This window comes from Columba livia, chromosome 14 (genome assembly GCF_036013475.1).
Source record: "Columba livia isolate bColLiv1 breed racing homer chromosome 14, bColLiv1.pat.W.v2, whole genome shotgun sequence".
NCBI classification, from domain to species: Eukaryota; Metazoa; Chordata; class Aves; order Columbiformes; family Columbidae; genus Columba; species Columba livia.
In genome coordinates this window covers 2,985,782-2,995,437 of record NC_088615.1, presented here as the reverse complement: position 1 = coordinate 2,995,437, position 9,656 = coordinate 2,985,782, and positions in this window count along the sequence as shown.

Genomic DNA, 9,656 nt, shown 5'->3' with positions numbered 1-9,656 from the left:
CAGTGGCTAATTGCTGAATTCTGCCTGTTTTGCTCTCACTAGGGGATTAATTTTGGACTTTCTCTGCTATCCAGTCATCAGTTTTCATAAAATTTGTAGGAACTTGGTTGTCTCTGTGATTTGATGAGTCTAGCTGAAATCTGGCCAAAAGCTTGTTCAGAGGGGAAAAGGAAACAGGGGATAGGCAGACAGTGAAGCTGCACAGCCTGGAAATCAGGCTGAAAGCACATGCAGTAAGGAACTACCTAGATTTTGCAACCAGATACACAGGGCAGGGAAAAATAATCTAAGTCCCAGATACTCAGTATCATATTTGCAGCTGTATCTGATAATGTTTCTTCTGACACAGACTATTTAATGAACACACCTAGGATCTGGCAAGTGTGACTGTCAGAACACTGATGTGATGAATATTCAGACATCAGGATGTTGCAATTTAAACAACATAGATCCCATTAAAGTGCCAGGGCCCAGAGTGCAAAAGCAAATGGAAAAGGTCTGAGAAAACCCAGCCTTGAAGCTGGACGTTTGTTAATGGCAGCTTTGCACCTTGTCTATGTGGCAAGAGAGTTAAAAGAGCCTTCGCTTTCTCAAGTTTTCCTTTTAAAAGGACCCTTTTGGGAAAATTTCTCATGGTTGCTAACAACCATTCAGCTGCACCAGCACTAGCAACACAGGGAGAGCGTAGGTGTGATGCACTTGTGAACGTACTGCAGTCGCGCGTGTGCTAGCAAGTATTTTTGAGCAAAGCACAGTGCACGTGGGTGCAAAGAGGAAAAGACGACAAGGCCAGTGCACCTGATTTGCTCACCTGGTCACCTTTGCTACAGAGCATGTGGTTAAACATGGAAACAAGCACACCCAGGAGAAAGCAGGCCCGTGCAAACACACAGCACAGAGTCACAGCCCGGCTGAGGTTGGCAGGGACCTCCAGAGCTCGTCTGGTCCAAGCTCCTGCTCAAGCCAGGCCACCGACACCTGGGTGCTCAGGATCACGTCCAGACAGCTTTCCAGTATCTCCAAGGATGGAGAGTCTACCAACCCTCCAGGCAACTTGCTCCAGTGCTTGGTCACCTCCACAGCAAGGAATTGTTTCCTGATGTTCTGATAGACCCTCTTGCATTTCAGTGCATGTCCTCTTGTCCTACCACTGGGCACCACTGGGAAGAGCCTGGCTCTGTCTTCTTTACACCCCCCCTACAGGAATTTGTACACATTGAGAACATCCCCTCTGAGCCTTCTCCACGCTGAACAGTCCCAGCTCGCAGCTTCCCCTTAGTGGCCCTTGGCTGGACTGTCCCCAGTAGCTCCACATCTCTCTTGTCCTGAGGAGCCCAGAACTGGACACAATACTCCAGACATGCTTGTGAGCACAAATCCAGAGTGTCTTAGGAACTGTCAAGGGAGGCAGCGCCAACAGCAGCGTGGCAGGCATTTGGTTTTGTGAATATCTGTTTCCTAAACCTGGAGACTTTCTTCTCATTGCCTTCCTGCTCTGATGTGGTGACTCTACGATCAACAGCCCTTGGGGAGGAGGAATTTTGTGACATGGAAAAGGGAAAAAGAACCAGGCCCTGCAGAGCAGGGCCGTGCACCATTCCCAGGCTCTCAAAAAAGGACTGAGGCAAGCAAGGACAAAGCAGCAGCAAATAGATCAATATCTTGAATATGTCTTCAAACATTACTTATCAACAACTAGAACAGTTTCATCTCGTGTGAACAGCTCACTCCCCAGCATCCCACCACATTCAACAAGATGATATTTATATTGAAAAAAGCTCTTTATTGACTCTTTTCTCTCCAATAATTGGCCCCAGTTGTGTCCAAGGTCTGGTCTAGTTCCAGCCCGTCTCATTATCTAAAGCACCAGAAGCAGGTGGTGTTTACAGGACTTGATAGAAGAAACTGGATTCCTACACAAAGAATACAAATCTGAAGGCCACACTGAGAAACCAAACTTATTCAGAACAAACAATATTCAGCCATATTTGATTATGTATCTCTATTTTTTTCCTTCTTCTTTCTCATTGCTTCTCTCCTTCCTCATTGTCTTTTCCTCTCTGAAGGGCAGAGACAGCATCCATCAAAGCCAGAGAGGAAACTTCCCACAGACTTGGGTCTTTGAAACGTTTCAAGACCTTCTGATCTCTCCTCCATGGTCAGCAAATCACCTCCGTTAGTTTCGCCATGTTCAAGTATGGGGAGAACATTACATTAGTGAACAAAATGAAAGGCATGAGAGATTAAACTGAGGACTGTGCTACACCAGGATGGATTCAGGGAGGTGTCAAGAAACCACAGATGAGGCAGCTTTGAAGGCTGAACTTATTCTTTCCAATCCTCTTGATGGAGAGGGTGGACTATTCCAACTGCCATTTTTTTTAATGTCATCTTAAAACAAAAAAATAGAAAGACAGCAAAAGGAGCAGTGGTAGACACTCACACCAGTGTCACTTGGAACCCTGAGTGCCACCACGACACCCCCGGTCCTTCATCAAACACTACCCGAAACACACAATTTCAACCAGAAGCTTTGTCACTCATCCAGCTTTAGGCTGTTTCAACAGACACCTGGAAAGTAAAGTTCAGATTCAACATCTGTTTTGGATGGTTTTTCATTCTCCGTGCTATTTTCTTTTAATCCCTTTCGCTCACCTGTACAACTTCTACAGCTCCGCTCTCCCCCTCCGCATGCCCTTCCGTTCCTCGCGGGAGCGGCCAGGTTGTATCCCACCAAACTACATGGACCCTGGAGAGTTTGCACACGCCTGAGGACGGCAGAGGTGACTGGAAACATGTAGTTACGCACGTTGAGGCACCACGTCTCCACAATGGCACTTCCCTCCCTGCTGCTGTGAATCTGGTGGGCCAACACAGGGAGCTTCGTCCTCAGCAGAGGATGCTCTGCTTCAGAAGAAGCTCCTAATGTGGAGTTAAGCTCCCCCTGAGCCCTCCCCATGTCACAGACACTCATCCGAGCACACCCCGTCCTCTCCGAGCACAGCTAAGCCCCAAACCCTGAACTGAACCCCAGTTCTGCTTTGCAGTTGCCGCTGGGGTTCGCCAAGCTTTCCATTCAGTCACGCGAAGCTCGAAACTCTGCTCCGTGCTGAGCACTGTGGGAAGCCCCAATGGAACAAAATGGACTACAAGGTTGTCAGACTTATTTTTCACTCCTTACATTAACTAATTAGCTTCCTTCCTCATTAAAGTCCCTTCAAGCATATCAATTACCCAGCTCTGATGGCAGGGACGGTACAATAGCCCTCAGTGCCATCAGAGGAGTCAGAATTCAGCACAGCAGACCAACAGGGTGCAGGATTGGGTTACCCGTGTGTCAGCAAAAGGGCATTATTCTCCTGACCTCCCTTTTGCAACAGGAGCTGAATGGTGGTCAGGAGAGGGGAGAGGAAATGCCAGGAAAATAGCACAATAAGCATCTTCCTCGGAGCTGCAAGGGGAAACCAGCGCTGTGACAGAAGAGAAATGTTTAAATGTCGGGCTAGAATTAGGACAGCCTAAAATTTGGCCTCCATCCTCTTTTGTTTCTATCAAATGGGAGCAGTCCCACAATTTCTGTCTTGGTTTAAACAGTTCTCGCATTTCCCTCTAGGAAAACACAGGGAATGATGAGGGCAGGGTCTGTCTCGGTGGTACCTCAGCTCTGAGAAGCCGGGTTTAGCTGAGCCATGCTCGTGGTCCAACACTCGCCCACTACAAACACTTTGAGCCCAGCAGCTCAACCACAGCAGATTTCCAAAGGTGAATTTTGGGTCAGTCCCAGCCCATTGTTTGTCGCAGCAATATCATATTTGTGAATTGCTGCTACTGCATCTATTAACTGGGTTCTCTGCATTGTCTCGTACCTGAGCTGCACGTTCCCCATCTGCCAGAGACTATTACAGCTACACTTACCTCAAATGCAAATGATTTCTTGAGCATCAACAAAAAAAGGTAACGGCGCTGACATTGTATCCGTTAATCTTAAACCACCACATTCAGCTGGTTACAGGGATGAAGATGCATTGCTCAGTGCAGCTGAATACTTAAAAGCACGGAGACAATAAGAATGCATTAAACTTTTATCTCCAGTGCTACAGCTACAATAAGCAATCAAAGAAATTGCCACTCTCCCAGGGCTCCGGATTGCCTAAAGGAAACTAACTTTTGTCTCTGTGTGTGTGTGTGTGTATGAAGAAAGATGGATAAAAGGATCCCAAATAGCAGCTGCAGCATGTTTGGCTAGTTTGCGTTAGTCAAATGATGAGCGTTGAGCACAAAGCTCAGAAGGAGACGGTTTGATGCAGTTTTACACAGGCAGGAAGAAACGAGGAATCTTTCCCTCCAAGGATTTCACAGAATCACAGAATGGACTGGGTTGGAAAAGACCTCAGAGATCATCGAGTCCAACCCTTGGTCCAAATCTAGTCCGTTTACTAGATCATGGCACTAAGTGCCATGTCCAATCTCAGTTTAAAAACCTCTAGGGACGGCGAGTCCACTACCTCCCTGGGCAGCCATTCCAATGCCTGACCACTCTCTCTGTAAAGAATTTCTTTCTAATATCCAGCCTAAATTTCCCCTGGTAGACTTGAAGCCCATGGCCCCTTGTCCTATTGCTGATGCCTGGGAGAAGAGCCCAATCCCCACCTGGCTATAACTGCCCTTCAGGTAGTTCTAGAGAGTGCTGAGCTCACCTCTAAGCCTCCTCTACTCCAGACTAAACAAGCCCAGCTCCCTCAGCCTCTCCCCATAGCTCTTGTGTTCAGGTCCCTTCCCCAGTGTTGTTGCTCTTCTCTGGACCCACTCCAGCACTTCAATCTCTTTCCTGACCTGAGGGGCCCAGAACTGAACACAATACTCCAGGTGTGGCCTCCCCAATGCAGAGCACAGGGGAAGGATCACTGCCCTTGGCCTGCTGACCACACTGTTTTTGATCTATAGGAGACAATTACCAATCTGATATTCCTTTCAGAGCCACGTTGTGAAGAAACCCTTTGCACAAGTCTGTCCTTCCCTCCATACAACATTTGGGGGCCTGTATGTCACCACGCAACAGGTGTAACTCACCTTTCCACGGGTGGCAGCAATAGCAGGATTATCAAATTGCATTATAGTTTCTAAAACGACAGCAAATTCATTTAAAAGCTCTCATAAAAATAGCCCATGTTCGTTTTCAATTTATTCTCTGGCCTTTTAATGACATAGAAATTCCATTTCTCATAAAATATCCACAAACTGGCCACTTCCCTCATGAAATATGAATGAATTATAAAATTCCTCATGCACTTGAGCAAATAAGGCACTTTAATCTGAGAAAACACTCAGTTTTATAATGTCAGAACGCTTTCTTTTCCTTTTTTGACTTAGAACCAGGGCAATTTCTGAAAAGGAGGTGCCCGACACATCCCAACCTTTTAACGCAAAGGGAAAAACTGTTTAAAAAACAACAAAAAAAGCTGATAGAGATAATTCTAAAGCAAATCTTTGCTTTTCTAGTGTTGTCTCCTTGTTTATTTTCCCACATTCCTTCAATGGGCAAAATTCTGTGGTAAGAAATCACAGTATTGAGATAACCTTCTGTTTTCAGTCCACGTTGTTTTTCTTGGGTTCATATTTCTCTGTGCGTGTTTTTTCCGTAGTGCAGATAAAACGTGTGAATCTCAATGAGGTATTTGCTACAAGGACTAGAACACCATTTTCTGTAATATGATTAATATAGCTCTAGGAAACAAAAAATTCCCTCATCACCCCGCGTGCACAATTGTCTCGCTTACAATAGCGCCTTTCATCAAAGAATCTGCAAGAGCTTTACCAAGAAGCAGCGTTATGTGTACTTTAAAGTGTATTAAAAATCATCTTTTCTAGAAGCCCTGGATGTAGGGGAAAGGGACCTGGGGGTCCTGGGGACAGCAGGGTGACCATGAGCCAGCACTGGGCCCTTGTGGCCAGGAAGCCAATGGTACCTGGGGTGGATGAGAAGGGGGTGGTCAGTAGGTCAGAGAGGTTCTCCTGCCCCTCTGCTCTGCCCTGGGGAGACCACACCTGGAATATTGTGTCCAGTTGTGGCCCCTCAGTTCCAGCAGGACAGGGAACTGCTGGAGAGAGTCCAGCGCAGCCACCAAGATGCTGAAGGGAGTGGAGCATCTCCCGTGTGAGGAAAGGCTGAGGGAGCTGGGGCTCTGGAGCTGGACAAGAGGACACTGAGGGGGAACTCGTTCCTGGGGATCAATGTGGAAAGGGTGAGTGTCAGGAGGATGGAGCCAGGCTCTTCTCGGTGACAACCAGTGATAGGACAAGGGGTAATGGGGACAAACTGGAACACAGGAGGTTCCACTTAAATTTGAGAAGAAACTTCTTCTCAGTGAGGGTGCCAGAGCCTGGCCCAGGCTGCCCAGGGGGTTGTGGAGTCTCCTTCTGTGCAGACATTCCAACCCGCCTGGACACCTTCCTGTGTAACCTCATCTGGGTGTTCCTGCTCCATGGGGGGATTGCACTGGATGAGCTTTCCAGGTCCCTTCCAACATCCTGACATTCTGGGATTCTGTGAAATAACTTTTTGGGATTTCTGTAGCAACTTGGGCTGTTACACACACCTTTGGGGCTTTTTTATTTTGCATTCTTTCACTGTTTTCTAGTTCCAGAAAGATCTCAAACTAACATCTTCTCACCCCATCCCCAGACATCGAGGGGATATTTGAAAATTAGAGGCAGAAAAGCATTGCCCTTTGCCAATGAAAGAGGCGTGTGAAAAAGGAGCATCTCCCCTTCTCATAACGGGAAGGGATGAGGAGGGCAGGACACACCAGCCTAAAATGAAAGCCCCAGGAAGGAGATTTCATGAAGAAATGTGGGTTTGTTCCTTGACAATAAGCAGCATCTTCCTGAGACCCATCATTTTGATTCACTGCTTCATGTGTAAATAATTTACCAGACTAAAAGGTCAAGAGCTGCAGGTCCTTAGAGGAGGGAAGAAAACTGCAAGCTGTAAATAAGGGACAAGTAACTTATACGGAGCATAAAACACATTACAAGGCTACGCACAGATACACATATGTGTATATCCACAAAGAAATAAGCTACAGCAGAGCTCCAGAACCACCATGCAGAGGCAGAAATAACCTCCACTCTGGGTTTGCTCCCCCTTGAACTTGACTTGAGAGCAGGAAGAACAGCAAATATGATCTTTTGGGATAGAAATTACACTTTTAAATTAGATGCATGATACCCAGATGCGCTGCTGATGGATGCACGAAACAGAGGGGCAGAAGAAATTCATTTTCAGCCTATTTGTTCTCATCTTTTCATCCTCTAATGTCAGGGTAATTGCTCCTCTACTCCTGGATGGGACAGACCAGCTCTTGCCTCCCTGCAGAAGGCGAGTGAACAGCTGGTGTTCCTTCTGACACCAGCCTATTTCCAATCGCCCATCAGACAGCATCAGGTCCCAAAATGCTTACAGCATGTCACGCTCTCCTCCCGCTCAGAAACCCGAAATATGGGGGTTCATTCCCCAGTTTGAGGTAGAATTGGGCAAGGAGAAGAAAAAGTGTCAAACCCTGCTCAGGTTAAAACTATAGAAAATGCCAGGGAAGAATTTCTGGACAGATGATGCAGTAGAAACAAGCAAGGGACCACTGAGTATCATCCTATGTTACCCTGACACAGATATTAAAATGGAAGGATCAGAAATGAGCTGCATTTTATGCCACGCACATCACTCCTCACAATGTTTTTATAGCAGTACTGCCCTCAATAGTAAAATCTGCAGTATGGGAAGTGAGATACTGCTCAGGTTCAAGCAAGGACGGTAAATCCTGCACCTTGAGAAATACGATTTTGTCCAGCGCTTTGCACACACCGTCCAGGTTTCTCGCTTTTATTCCCATCTCTGGCACTGCATTCCAGAACTATCACGAGGAATTCATTTTATCACCAAAAAGCCTGGATTTCCCTGCATAGTAGAGCAGTTACTGAACTCATCGGCTTAATTGGCAATGTTTTAATAAACATTTATAAAACATGTGAAAACCTCAAATGAAAGCCAATTATTCCAACATATTATATTACACAGATACACGACAAGGTTTCATTTGATGACCTAGTACGGAAAATCACACCCTTCTGCATATATGGCAATAATATTTATATTATTTTTCCCACATGCTTTTAGTCTTTCATAACAATGGAAACAATGATACAAGAATGAACAACTGACATTTCTGTTTGAGGACACAGCATGCATCTCCTCTGAAAAGTTCTGCAGCAGCTCTATTTCACAAATATATTTTCCTTAGGTACTTAAAGACACAGTACGTTGAGCTACCTAAGTCTCTCTATACCTGCTGTTATAACACCCAGATACTTCTAAAGGTATATCATGCATACACACACATAGATATTTACATCTAAAATAAACCAATATCTAAATTGCGACGCAGTGTTTTGTGCGAGCGATATTTATAATGTTAAAGGGCCAAATCTTAAGCAATACAGAAGAACTGAACCTCAAGAATAAATCTGCTGCACTGGAATCGTTACCATTAGGACATTTACAGGATCGGGGCCTTAGCCTGAGCTGAGGCTGATTCGGAAAGTGTCATATACACAGTGTTTGTTCCACGGACAATACATTGTCCAGCATGAATGGCAAACATGCAGGAAATGAAAGGGACCTGGGGGTCCTGGTGGACAACAGGATGACCATGAGCCAGCACTGGGCCCTTGTGGCCAGGAAGGCCAATGGCATCCTGGGGTGTATTAGAAGGGGGGTGGTTAGTAGATGGAGAGAGGTCCTCCTTCCCCTCTACTCCGCCCTGGTGAGACCACATCTGGAATATTGTGTCCAGTTCTGGGCCCCTCAGTTCCAGAAGGACAGGGAACTGCTGGAGAGGGTCCAGCGTAGGGCAACGAAGATGATTAAGGGAGTGGAGCATCTCCCTTATGAAGAAAGGCTGAGGGAGCTGGGGCTCTTTAGTTTGGAGAAGAGGAGACTAAGGGGGGACCTCATTAATGTTTATAAATATACAAAGGGTGAGTGCCATGAGGATGGAGCCAGGCTCTTCTCGGTGGCAAACAATGATAGGACAAGGGGTAATGGGATCAAGCTGGAACACAAGAGGTTCCACTTAAATTTGAGAAAAAACTTCTTCTCAGTGAGGGTGACAGACACTGGAACAGGCTGCCCAGGGGGGTTGTGGAGTCTCCTTCTCTGCAGACATTCAAAACCCGCCTGGACATGTTCCTGTGCGACCTCACCTGGGTGTTCCTGCTCCAGCAGGGGGATTGGACTGGATGAGCTTTTGAGGTCCCTTCCAATCCCAAACATACTGTGATACTGTGACTGATACTGTAATACGTGTTTTCTTCCTCACCCTGGATCCTCTGAAAGGCTGGATGCATGGTGCACATTCTTCAGGAGAGAACTATGGGCTGGGGAACATTCCTCTGACTTCTCAACTCTTTCAACAATTTGCCACCTGTGTAGCCAAGCTGTTCGTTCTGTAAATCAACAGGATCTAAAAACTCCAGCACTTCCTCTGGCTGCCAAAGAAAGCTCAGTGCAGCGCTGACCCCGATCCACCCAACACACGGCCAAAGCCACCTTAACCAGCTCGAGGTTTGATGCAAAGATTAAACAGCCAGTTTGGAACTGG